General features: G+C 41.8%; 1 protein-coding gene across 3 annotated transcripts in view; it reads right to left on the bottom strand.

Moving 5' to 3' along the window:
• Window positions 1-2,510, bottom strand: part of PAPLN (papilin, proteoglycan like sulfated glycoprotein) — a 67,319-nt gene extending 64,809 nt beyond the window's left edge. The window contains exons 1-2 of one of the 3 annotated variants that reach the window (XM_063117631.1): window positions 2,413-2,509; window positions 2,165-2,313 (exon numbers count right to left, since the gene is read on the bottom strand). The gene's annotated coding sequence lies outside the window, so the exon portion shown is untranslated. Of the gene's footprint in view, window positions 1-2,164 lie in introns of all 3 variants that reach the window. The other 2 variants (XM_063117632.1, XM_063117633.1) reach the window with 2 other exon arrangements.
• Window positions 2,511-13,126: the final 10,616 nt, after the last annotated feature.

The following is a 13,126-nucleotide window of genomic DNA, read 5'->3' as shown; positions in this document are numbered from 1 at the left end:
CTCCTCCGTCTCTTTTGGGCTGCAGGTAGGCAAGAATCTACACCATCGTTTTGGGGGCGTACTGGGGGCGCATGCAAGCACCTTCAGTACGACGTGTAGATTCCCTCCAGGAGAGGCCGTAGCTGGCAAACCAGCTGAAGCTGGGAAAAGGCACTGTGAGGTGCTGTGGCCACTTGGGCTTCCAGCGACAGAGATGGATCTAAGAGTACCCTGAGACTATGAACCTGATCTTTCAAAAGGAGTGCAACCCCATCCAGAACAGGCAATGAGCCTATCTCACGGACTCAGGAACCACTCACCCACAGGGCTTCCACCTTGGCTGGATTCAGTTTCAGTTCATTGGCCCTCATCCAGCCCATTACTGAGTCTAGGCATCAGTCCAGGACCTGCACAGCCTCACCTGATTCAGTTGTCACCACCACCATCATCTTGGAATCGTTTGGCTTAAAAAACAGTCTAAAATATCACTTAAATAGATACACTGAAGACACAATCCTATCCGTGTTTATTCAAAAGTAAATTATATTGAGTTCACCAGGTCTTATTCCTGAGAAAATGTGCATAGGATTGCAGCTTTTATGGCAATATTGAAAATTCGTAGGAACATAGAAAGCTGCCTTTTTCCTGCTGGGTCAGATTGCTGTTCCATCTAGGTCAATCTCACCATTGTTCCATCCCACCACTATCATCAGTGGAGGCTGCTGGCTCAACTGACAACAGCTGGTGGGTCTACTGCCCAATGTCGGTGAGGCGGTGCATCCACTCTGGATTTCAGTCAGAACTCTAACGGAGGTATCCAAGATGCATTTTGGATCTCCAGGGTCTCAGACAGACAAAATACCACGTATTGTACACCACCTTGGGAGGATAATTAGTATTGAAAGGCAGTCTAAAAATCCATTAAAATTATAAATAAACTAATAACATCTTTCTCAGCTCTGTTAACCAAGATCCTTTCAGCTAGGAATGGAACTGGGGTCCTTCCACATGCAATGAATGTATTCCATCACCATGTCCTCCCTGAAGGTGCAGTTTCCCCAGAACTATATCTCCATACTGGGCAAAAGCTACACCTTTTGAATTTCTGCCTCTCTCTTATGGCTGTTGACACAGAAACTCTTCCTAGTATTCACACTCAGGTTTATTAGGTTCTAGTTGAAGCCGCAAAAAATGCTCTTTAGGACACACTGTCCCAGCAGGTCTTTTAATGTTTTAGCAACAGAGAAAATCACATCATACAGTGAGGGGCCTGACCCTGCAAACCCTTTCCCAGACAATCTAAGTTTTTTTTAAAGTTTCCCATAAGATCCTATCTACTGGATCAAGCAAGTATTTGAGACAGCTCAGAATAATCTGTGGAATTATTCACACTGCCATTGTAGCCTGTAGCAGCACGATTTATTAATCAGTCCATGCCAACCACCGTGGTTTGTGCCAGTTGTGAACGATGCCTCCCACTGCTACCTGCCTCTTACTGAGCTGAACAGTTCATTGCCATTTCAGCAGAACTTCACATTTTCATGGGATTCCCATCTGAATTCAAAGAGCACGGTTTTTGCATAGTACCCAGGTGTGTACATCAAGCAAGAGTTAAATAGAGGCAGCTGTGGAAAGAAACCAATGGACTGATAGCCTGCAATCCTATACAGACTTACCTGGGAGTAAGTACCATTAAACTCAATAGGGTTTATTTCTGAGCAAGTACACCAAGGATTGCACTGTTATTGGTACAATAGTTCCAGAACCTGAACTTTCCAGACATGAGCTGTTATCACTCACCCACACCTGCAAACTCTTCTAAATGCATTACACTCACTTCTCTTATTTCTAAGGCAGACAATTCAAATCCATATGAAGCCCCCACCCACGCCACCATAGACATATCATCACACCTATTTTATTGTCTTTGAATAACAGGAGCCATGAATGGGTTAAGATTAAATGAATACGTGAAATTGCCTTCTTCTCCCTTTGCCAAGAAATCTGTAGTTTATCATTATAGGGCTCCATTCAGCACAATGCTTTCTCTCCCCGCCCCCTGCACCCCACACCCAACATTTTAAACTTCTGTCAAGCTGATTAAAAAATAAAATAAAACTAAGGGGAAAAGGAGTAGCGCAGGGAGCAAAGGAACAAACAGCCCATAATCCAAGATAAGACTTACCTGCCACTGGAGTCTCTTGGCAGATGATGGCAAGAGAGGCAGTGATGCCACCGTGGAACACCACTCAAGTATCCAGAACCAAATCGCCAGTCTTCTAATTCAACACCCTCCTCTCTCTCCTCTAGCTTCTGTTTGGTTGCTAATCCTTACTGCACAGGAAAAGGAGAGTTGTATTTCATTTAACCCCTTCTGCTGTCCCTCCACAGCTTTCCTGTTTTGCTTTTAAAAGGCTAGAGTTTTAACCGTACCCACTTGGAAGAGCCAGGTTTTGAAAGATTTCCATATCACTCACGTGAATGTCTTTTTAAAAACACAAGCCTGTTGTTGCACAAGTCAGTGTCAGGGTGGGGCCTTTCTCAACTAAGTTTTATTTTAGCCACAGGCAGTACATCAAAAGAAGAGAGAGAGAGAGAGAGAGAGAGAGATGCAGAGCGATCTGTCTATAATTGCAACAGCCATTGTTTTTTGTTTTCACTAAAGCCCCCAAGTCTAAATAAAAAGACTTTTACATCACATTTCACTCCAAGCCAGAAAAAGGCCTACACTGAAGTCCGCATTTGAACTCTCTCTTCTTGCCCTTTGAAGTTGGGAATGTAAACATTCCAAAATCCTGTCGGGGGCTACATCCATCTATGCCAACTATCCCCAACCTGGTGCCCTCCAGATGTTGTTGAGCTACACATGTGGAGTATGTGGGGAGCCTGATCTTGGGAAGGCTGGTTTACGCAATGGGATGACTCAAATCTCGGGACTGAACAGCGCTGAAGTTTGGACAATATAAGCAGCAAGATACCAATCTGTACTTGAGGAATTTGTTCCTATTTTCATCCACATTTTGCAATAAGAATCCCTGGGAAACTGTTGCAGTGGGCCGTGCACAGACAGAAAGCTGTTAGGACACATTTGTGGGATGAATGCTTGCCAGTAAAACGGAGCTCAAGTCATTTTTTGCTGCTATGCCTTATTTTATCTGAAAGACATATTTCTTCACTTGTTTATTTATTTATCTTTCTTTGCAATACCTTATAGAAAGAGCAGTGATTAAGAACATTAAAGATGCAATCCTAACACGTTTAGTCAGTAAAAGTTGGCTGGGAATGTTGTGGGAATGTTTTCTGTCTAAACATGCATAGGATTGTGCCTAAAAGAATGAAGGCAAGACTACACTGCATTAAAAAATGCATTGGACTGTGCCCTTAATGTGTCTACTCTGAGTAGGATTTTACCCTGGACTACCTTCCTGTCAGACACAGGGTCCAAGGTAAAATACAACATAAATCCTACTCAGAGCAGACACATTAAATGAAGGGCACTTAAGTTAGTCATTACTAACTTACATCCCATTCATTTCAATGGGTCTACTCTAAGTGAGACTTACATTGGATCCTCATTCTTGGCCAAGACTACACTGCATTAAAAAAAGAAAAAAAGGAAAGACAAAACTTTATCATAACATTTTAGGGTATTTTTGTGGACACTGCCTCTGCCCCCCAACCCAACAATATCATGGTGGGGTATGACCCCCCCACCTGGCCCTCCATGGGCCAGGTGACCTGATGGGGGCCAGGCTACTCCCCATTATCTGGCCCCTAGCAAAAGTGCTGGCTGGCCAGCGTCAAACATTTATATTCCTGAATTCCGCTACAGCAATGTGACAACTGTGTATTGAAAAATATGGATTGTTTATCTGTCATGATTTCTAGTTTAATGTAAGAAATAGCCAAGGGTGCATTCTCTCAGGCTACCAGATGGGGCAACTGAGAGCAGTGCACACTGTGGTAAAGAAAGTACTGGAAGGCTGAGAGCTCCATCAGACGAGCGTTTTATTGCACGCTCGTTACTGGGCACTCACGGATTTTTGCGGGTCCCTCTCATGACATTGTCTGCCTCCTGCATGCCTCTCACCCCTTCTAGCCGTCTTTGCCCCACAAAAAACACCCCAGTAAGTCCAATTTATTTTTAAAGACAGAAGTTGCTGCTCTATCTTACTGTGTGCAGGAGAAGCAGTGGGATCAAAACGGCCCACTGAATGGGCATGTTGTTTACTTCTTCTTTCAAAAGAGGAAGTAATGAGGGACAAACACGTGGGCAGTGAAATGATAGTAAACAAACACAATTTTCCCTGTGTGATGACGCTCTGAATAAAGAGGTTGTTGTTACAAAGAAAACATGGTGTCAGACTGTTTATGAGAGACCAGAGATAGAACATCTAGGGACAGCTTAGGGTAGGCTCTTGGTGATACCCTCCACCAGCCTCTTTGGTCATACTACAGGCAATATGTACTGGCATCTGATAAGCCTGGTGCTGCAGAGTAGTGTGATTGTAGCAGTTAGAGTATCAAATTAGAACTGTGGAAACCCAGATTCAGATCCTCCCTTGGCAATAAAGCACACTGAGTAACCTTGGGCTTGTCACTCCTTAGCCTAACCTACCAAATTGGGCTGGAAGATAACATGGGGCGGGAAAGAGTCTTGTGTAGCGTCTTAACCTCTTTGGAGGAAAGGTGGAATCTGATAATATGCTGTTCCTTGGTAGACATCTCAACCAAAATTCAGCCCTTACTTGTAACTTCAAACCTTGTGAGAGAGCCAAATGTTACATTTAAAGCCTGCCAGAGCGTTGAGTCTACAGCCACTCAATACGGTTGGTGGGAAGACATTTCTTCCAAATGCTCCCAGCTAAATATCAAGCTGCTCCTTTGGGGGCAAGTCAACTTCTTCCTTGCACAATGATGATTAATCTCCATGCTTTCATTGAATCTGAAATGTAACTGAAATGCTGTTGATTGGCTCAAAAACCGGTACATCCGTATGTGTTTATTACCAATAGAAAAGGGCTAGATTGCCTACTGACTTAAAAATAAAAACAGCCTAGCATGCTCTTGTGCTTTTAATAGCAACATGATCTTGCTGAAACCATTAGATAAAACCATTAATAAGATGCAGATCACCTGTCCATGTCTGCAGACCAAGCTGCTGTTAAAGCACAAGCAGGGGTCAGTAAAAAAGTTGGCAACCCTATCTGGAGGTAGATCTTCTTTCCCCTTCTTTATGTGGTGGGTTTGTGTGTGTGCTTGTGATTGGAATCTTTGGTGATGCTGTAGAAGAGAAGCTTGTTTGTTTAGGCTCCGAAGAACAAAGGCCTGTCTGAACGGATTAACAACGGAACTCTGGTAATTAATTAATTATCTTGGCCTGTCTTCTTAGCCTTCAAGATATAGGCTGGGTCAGTATATTAGTGAGAATACAGTGTATGTTCCTTTTTCTTTCTCATGTTTAAGAATACTCCTGCCAGTCCTCTTGAACCTCCAGATGTGTGGCGCTAAAATTCCCAGCGTTTCCCATTCTGCCATGATTGCTGGGGGATACTGGGAGTTGCAGTCAACATAAGTGGAAGACAGCAGGTTGGGGTGAATGGCTCCAGAGTTTTGTCTTGGAGAGTTGTAAGCTTTCTTGTGGTCAAATGTCAGCTTTTTAGTCCTGTTACTTGGATAATATTCTTTAGCAGGGAAGATAGTAGTCTCAGTATTAAATAAAATAGAGTGGATAGACCTTGTGGATGTTCAGATCCCCTTTGTGTATTTTTACCTCCCTGGCTATAAATAACAGCAGTCACATTTCTCATCCTCTAAACTAATTGGTTTTAGGTGCTAATTTAGACTCTTAGTCTATAAGGATCTTAGATTTTCATATAAAACACTAACAAGGAAAGAAAAGCCAAGGCTCTTAAAGAAAGCACCCAAGGTGCCCCCCATCTGTAACCACCGATTGACAAAACCTGTTCTCCCGCACATTTACTTCCTTAAGTTTCCTTTTGATGGAGGTCTCTGAATGATTAAGCTATTTGGGAAGTTTGGAAGATGAGAAATGTAACTGCCCTGGCTGGAATCTAGCCAGGACACATCAGAATAACAGCTGTGCCTACTTCTATGTTAGGCACCGCTACTAAAGACAACATCTTGCTGTGTTGCGAGGTACTCCCTTGGGAGGCAGGTCTTTAATGAGAACTGACAAGAAATGTCAGCCTAAATTTAAAACGTTGAACTTCTTAAGAGATTTTAACAAAGGTTTTGTTACCATATCTTATCCTGTTTCCAGATGGGCCACTATGATAGGAAAAGGTATTATTGTGAGGTTTTGGTCTAGCCTTGGCTTATACAGTACCAGGAAACAGGTTCTGAATGCCTCAAAAGATCATCAAACTGTAGTCCTTGAAGGTCAGAAAGATAGGAGATAAAACGAAGCAACCAAACCAGCACCATCTTGCGCTAAAAAGAAAGCCCCTCTTTAAAAAAAAAATCACAAGATTTAAAAATAATTTGAGTTGGATCCTATTTAAAAAGTTTGTTTCTTATACTTTATGATATTCTGGGTGTGCTCCTCTTTATTTATTTTTTATCTAAACCATACTGACAGTTCCCTCCCTACAGCCAAAGAAAACTGGAGGGCTTTGAAGTTATACCAGCAGGGAAAGGGGGAGTTTTTGGCCAGATCTGTTCTTTCGGGTGGCGAATCTTCCTTAGAGTTGACACAGGACACCTTGAGCAAATGAAGGGGTTCCTGAGGGTGGTGGAGTCTTCCTCCACACACTAGCCCAGAATGGGTAGCGTTGAATATGTATATGTTGGATTTGTACATTCTACTCATCATTCCCACTCACCACAAGCATGGTTTATTAAGATATTTCCTTTAAAAACTTTACAGCAACAACAAACTAAAATCAGAATGGATAGCAGAGAATTCATTAGATGTGGAGCCATTCATAGATGTCCTTATAAAGTACACAATGTCTTGAATGTGTCTTGCCAAAGTGATCCGTGCGTAATTGGAGGTTGTCTTTCAGTGTCTTTGTTTGGGTTAAAATCCCAAAAGCAGAACCATGTAGTAGTGAAAGAATCAGATTCCTGCTCACCTCTGAGCAATTGGTAAGTTTCTTGGCTAAAATTATAGTCCAGAGTTATTGGTACCATTGCTCCATGGATAGAGTTTCATTGGTGTTTCTAATTCTGTGCAACGATGCAAGGATTCTGCATACAAAGATTTCTGCACACTTTCACCTGTGGAGCAGATGGCTGGTACTGAATTGGGAGCAGGAGGTGGGGCATGAGGAACTTGAGTAATTTAGAGACGGGACAAATTTAAAACACTCCCCGCATTTGCGGGGGGGGGGGGGCAGGGCAGGCAGCACTGTAGTTTTATCCTGGCTAGCCCTATCGTACCCAAACTGGATCTGTCTAGAGTGCCATTATCTCCAGCTGGCTGGGGATGATGGGAGTTGAAGTCCAACACCGCTGGAGGGAACCAGCTTGGGGCAGGCTGGTATAGCCCTAGTAATGCTAGTACTGATTGACAGCTGTCAAAGATCAAAAATATTTAAGCTGAAGTAACCACCAGAAGAGTGTTGATTAGTTGGCAGCTGTAAATGTAACACATTTCATGGTTTCCGTTAGGGGAACAGATTTAACTGTAATGATTGGCGTACAAACTTTCCTCTTTTTCTCTCTGTTCTTTTCCTTTCCTCAATATCTTCCTATCCAATTGGTTTCTGATGTCTAGAAACCAGGAACGACACCATACAGACACTTATTATTTACCTTAACAGAGTTAGAATTTTTCCTCCTGTTTCTCTCCATTACTAGGCATGTCATATAATAATTACACCACAGTTAGGTCAAGTTCATTTTAAACCAATTTAGAAGAACTCCTGCCATTTATATGTGAAAGAAGAGTGCCATATATCAAGTATAAATGTGCCTGTGTCCCTCCAGTGTCCTTTAAGGAATTTGATGTATGGGCTAATAACAACTGTTTTATACGTCTTTGATAGATCCCCATTTAACTTTAAAAGAGAATGATGTTCTTCATTTTTAATAAAAGGCAAGTCTATTACAGTAGAGTTGAAATGCGCATTTATTTATTAGTTTTGGTCCATCCAATAGGCAAAGCTCTGTGGGTGGTTCACAAAATAGAGCTAAACCCATAAAATGTAAAAACATAAAATGCTATATAAACTACTACTACTAATAATAATAATAATAACAGCTACAAAATAAAACCAAAGTAAAACAAACAACAGCACTAGGATCTAAAAAGCATGAACACAGGTGGTTTTTTGGGGGACGACGACCTTGAAGGAGTAAACAGCTTGGGAGAGTAAACAGGTCTTCACCTGGTGTGAAAAAGACCACAGCAGAGGCGACAGGCAAGCATTCTTCAGCTGAGGTGCCACCACTGAAAAGGCCCTCTCCTTAGGGCACACCCACCTCACCACATTTGACAGGGGCTCCTGGGGTGGGGCCTCTGAAGATGATCTTAGGATCTCAGCAGATATATAAAGGAGGAGATGATTCTTCAGGTAAGCTGGCCCCAAGTTGTTTAGAGCTTTAAAGGTTACCGACACTTTGAATTGGGCCCAGAAATGGATTGGAAGCCAGTGCAGATGACAAAGCACTGCTGTAATGTAATTGCATTGTCTAGCCCATGCTAACAATCTTGCTGCCCTATTTTGGGCCAGCTGACGTTTCCACTGCATGCTTGTACCTTCTTTTGTACAGAAACACTTTTTAATAAATACTTACTCACTGTGGTTGCAGGTTAAGAAACAGGGTGTTTATTGCTGAAGTGGTTCCATTATCCTGAAATATGAGCTTCAAAAACAGGAGTTGCTTTGGCTAATACAACTGACAAAAGAAGAATTGACACAAGCAGTTTTGCAATATAATCAAGTTATTTGTACCTGCCGATGACAAAACCCACACCAAACAGAACAACGGCCTTGAATTTGAGGCCTTGCTACTGGGTAATTTGCAGTGGAGGCATTTCACCTGGAGGGAAATGATACTGGAATCATCAGTTCAAAGCAGATATTTTAATCTTCTATGAAGAGTCAGGCTGTCCCAGAAGTATCAAAAAGTGTCCTTCCAAAATTTGTGTTGGACCAAGCAATAAGAAGACTGTATGCTGAGGTTGTATGCGTTTGGACGTCAGTTTAAACCATGATGACTTAATAAGCTACTTACAGTCGCTTATTTTGAAAAAAAGCTACTGTTGTCCCTTACATGATCAGACAAATAAGCTACTACACGTAGTTTAAGTAACTGTGTGTAATCTGAGTCATCAGCCCACCCCTGTCCTGCTGCAGTCCACCCCTGTCCTGCTGCAGTCCTCCTGCCCCAGCAGTGATGTTGTTTCACCCATTAACAACATCACAGCAACCTATTTTAACTTCCCACAATATCCCAATGAGAGGGGAGAGGTCAATTCAGAGCTCCAGCATCCCCCCGACAAGTGAGTTGTGGCTCTATAGCACTGGTAGTTTGTAGGGTAGTGGTGCAAATAAACCTTTGGAAGTTTGCAGGATCAGGACAAAATCTTACACATAGATGCTTCTCCTAGGGAGGCATCTGACACACCCTCAAAATCTTGCAACCCTTTTTTCCACACCCATCCCTTATGTTTCACCCACTAGTAGTAGCATGCTTTAGAGCACTGTAGCACTCTTTTCATTTGATAAAGCACTACAGTGCTAAAGTGCAATTGTGCCTTTTGCCCCATAGATATTGTTGGCATAAATGCCTTCAAGTATTCTCAATACTGCTAAAGCGCAATTCCCCCCCCCCCATAGATACTGCAGGCATAGATGTTTTCAAGTGTTCCCAATTGTGCATTTCTTCATATAGACATTGCTGGCATAGATGATTTAAGGTGTTCCCAATTGTGCATTTCACCCATACATGCTGCTGAAATAGCCCATGTAAGCTGTTTAAATTACATAGAGAATGCCCATGAGGAGCAGAGCGGTACCAGTCTGAACTGCTCTTGCAGCACAACTCTGTAGGCAACCAAAACAACCCACGGTGGGTTCAGATGACATGATAACCCACAATGGGTTAGATAATCCCTACTATAGACCATGAGTTATTAGAGTGGGTTATTTTGGGGTATTTTCTAAACGATCAAGGATTAAAAAATACCCAACAGATGACATGATAACCCATGATGAGTTAAATAAACCACTGTGGTTTATTTAACCCATCCTGGGTTATTGTGTTGTGTCATAGATAATAAAGGACTACCATATATTTGCAAATGTGTTGTGTTTTTCTACTCCTCTGGCCACTCTCACCTTGTGTGTGAGCTTTTCAGAGGGCCTGTTCAGACAACACGCTAAGCTAGGCTGTTAACCCTTTTGCAGTAAGTGATTAGTGAGTGCGTTTAAACTGTGGTTATGTAGCTACCATGGTTAGGAATGGTTTACCTGATACACTAAGTTATGGTTCACACAATAGGCTAAGCCATAATGTTTAGCTCAAAACCCTTAACCATCATGGTTTAGCATGTTTTTTGAACAGGGCCAGAAAGTGAGACTTGTCACACTCTCTCAACCCAACTCTTCAGATCCGCTGAGGTTTTCCACCATTTGGCCACCTCCAACCTTGCTGCTGTCAATAGATTAGATCCTTATGAAGCAGAGCTTTATTGCTGCCCTCAAGGACTGATGGCAACATCAGATCTCTGCAAAACCTGATAGTTTGACCTGTCATATCTGCTATGTTTCGAAGAACTTGTTTCTGGGTTTTAGCTACCTGGGGACAATGCAGCCTCCCTTTCCGCATCATGTACAACAATTGGGTAATGTACATTTCTAAAACTGGTACAATCTTAAATTTTAAAGTAGCTACTTTAACTTGGGTGGAAATGGTTTTGATGGGTAACACCAAAATAAGCCCTATTGCAAATCAGTGGTGGTGGTTTCAAGGTCCATCTGCATGCAACTTTCAGTCCCATCAATGGGCCACAAACCATGGAGGCTGCTGCCCACTGGGGTTGGTGGGGCCAGTGGAGGACAGTAGAAGATCATGTATGGCACTCTTCAGCTGCACATTGGAGCAAATGTACCTCTTTGTTGTGGAATCTCTCTACCGCAAGTGAGTGGAAGTCAGTCAGGGGGTCACTGCTCCATTTGCCCCAAATATAGAGCCCCCTCTGGCCACAATTTTTTTTATCTAAGAGCTATTTATAAATGGGAGAGACCTGGCTTCTAGTTACATTTGTCTGAGCAATGAATAGGCTTTCAAGTAAAGTCAGGGACCTGGAGACTTTGCCATTTACTATTAAATTTGATGCAAAGGTTAGCACTTGATTTTTCTGCATCCAGGTAATATTAATATCTGGTCCAGAAGCCTGTGTTTGTGATATGAAATAGACACATCTTTAAGAAGTAATCCACATAGTAGAAATAAGCCTTGCAATTTCCAACCTTTGTATTGGATATGTTTTTTAGGGTCAGAGAACTGAGGGTGATTCAATATAGGCATGAATGGTGAGGGGGTAAAGCCTCCCAAATCCTCAAAGTAACTTCATGAAAAATATTATTAATTTTGTTTAGAAATGCTGGGGAGATGAGATGGGGGAAATATGAAGAACTGAGCTCCATTCTTGGTGGAAAGGTAGGATATAAAATAAATGAATAAACAAATAAAATTCTAATTTAAACAGGAAAAATATATGCAGTCACAAATCTGCTGAGAAATTGCTTTATTCATAACAGAGTACTTCTACATCTGTTTTCTTTTATTACATTTTATTTTAGTAGTAGTAATTAAAATACATTTTCAGTTGAAAAAAGCATGGTAGCTTATATAATATTTGCTTAAAGTGAAAAGCTTTACAATATCTAAGCATACAAACGTGATACTACTCTTTTGCCTTTCTTCTCCATCTGAAACAACCACATTTTAAGGAGCCCTGCAACCCAATTAAAGACATTTTAATCGATTAATCATAAGGATTAAATTTGCATATGGGTAAAAAGCAATGCAACTTGAAGCATGAAATAGATTTTCCTTCTTTTTTAAAAAATAGTGTATGCATGTCATAACAGGAATCGTTTGCGAAAAGGCATTCCCTCCTGTGTGTTAGAGATGTAGGGGATGGGGAGAATGTCTTTTTTAAGCTGCTGCCTGCTGTCTGCAGTTTTTATAAGTCCTTGCATTTTTTAAAAAAAAATGGGGTCCAGATTTAGGTATGTGGAAAAGGGCTGGTGGAAACAGACCTCCTCTCCCCTATGACAGAAAATGCAACATCGAGACCCAGTTCACATGATCATGGTGTGGTCAACAAGCCATTGTGGCTTGTTAACCCTCTTGTGTGTATCAACCGGATTTCCTTAATTAGCCTTGCTAGTTTGGCTTGTCATCTGAACCCTGGACTGCATGGCTTGTTTGAGCCATGGGTTGTTGCTGGGTTATTTGAGGGTTGCTGCCCACTCCAAACAAATAATGCTGCTTGGGTCTGGACAACATGAGAAGCAGCCCCAGTGAAAGTAATTAGGGAAATCCGGTCCATATGCATGGCTGGGGATTTTCCTCACTGTGAATGTTCGAACTAGCCCAGCGGCCCCCTCCCTTAATGTAGTAGGATATGATGCAGGGATAAGGCCCCCCCCCCCAAACCAGGCAGCAGCACTTTCCATTAGTGGAGGGCTGGAAGGAGTGCCTTGGAGATGAAAGGGAGCAGAAATCTACTGATGCTAACACCATTGCACTTGCCTAAATTTGGATTCAGCCCTGCATATCTGCTGCCCAATTAATTGGGGGAACTTTTATTTATTTATTTATTTATTTATTTATTTATTACATTTTTATACCGCCCAATAGCCGAAGCTCTCTGGGCGGTTCACAAAAATTAAAACCACAAAATTAAAACCACAAAAAACATCCAACAGGTTAAAAACACAATTACGAAATACAGTATAAAAAGCGCAACCAGGATAAAACCACACAGCAAAATTGATCATAAGATTAAAATACAGAGTTAAAACAGTAAAATTTAAATTTAAGTTAAAATTAAGTGTTAAAATACTGAGTGAATAAAAAGGTCTTCAGCTGGCGACGAAAGCAGTACAGTGTGAAAGCAGCCAGGCGGACTTAAAAAGTTTAATCACTTTTTAATCACTTAAAA

This window comes from Elgaria multicarinata, chromosome 2 (genome assembly GCF_023053635.1).
Source record: "Elgaria multicarinata webbii isolate HBS135686 ecotype San Diego chromosome 2, rElgMul1.1.pri, whole genome shotgun sequence".
Taxonomy (NCBI): domain Eukaryota; kingdom Metazoa; phylum Chordata; class Lepidosauria; order Squamata; family Anguidae; genus Elgaria; species Elgaria multicarinata.
The sequence above is the reverse complement of the archived record's forward strand: the minus strand, read 5'-3'. Positions and strand labels throughout refer to the sequence as shown.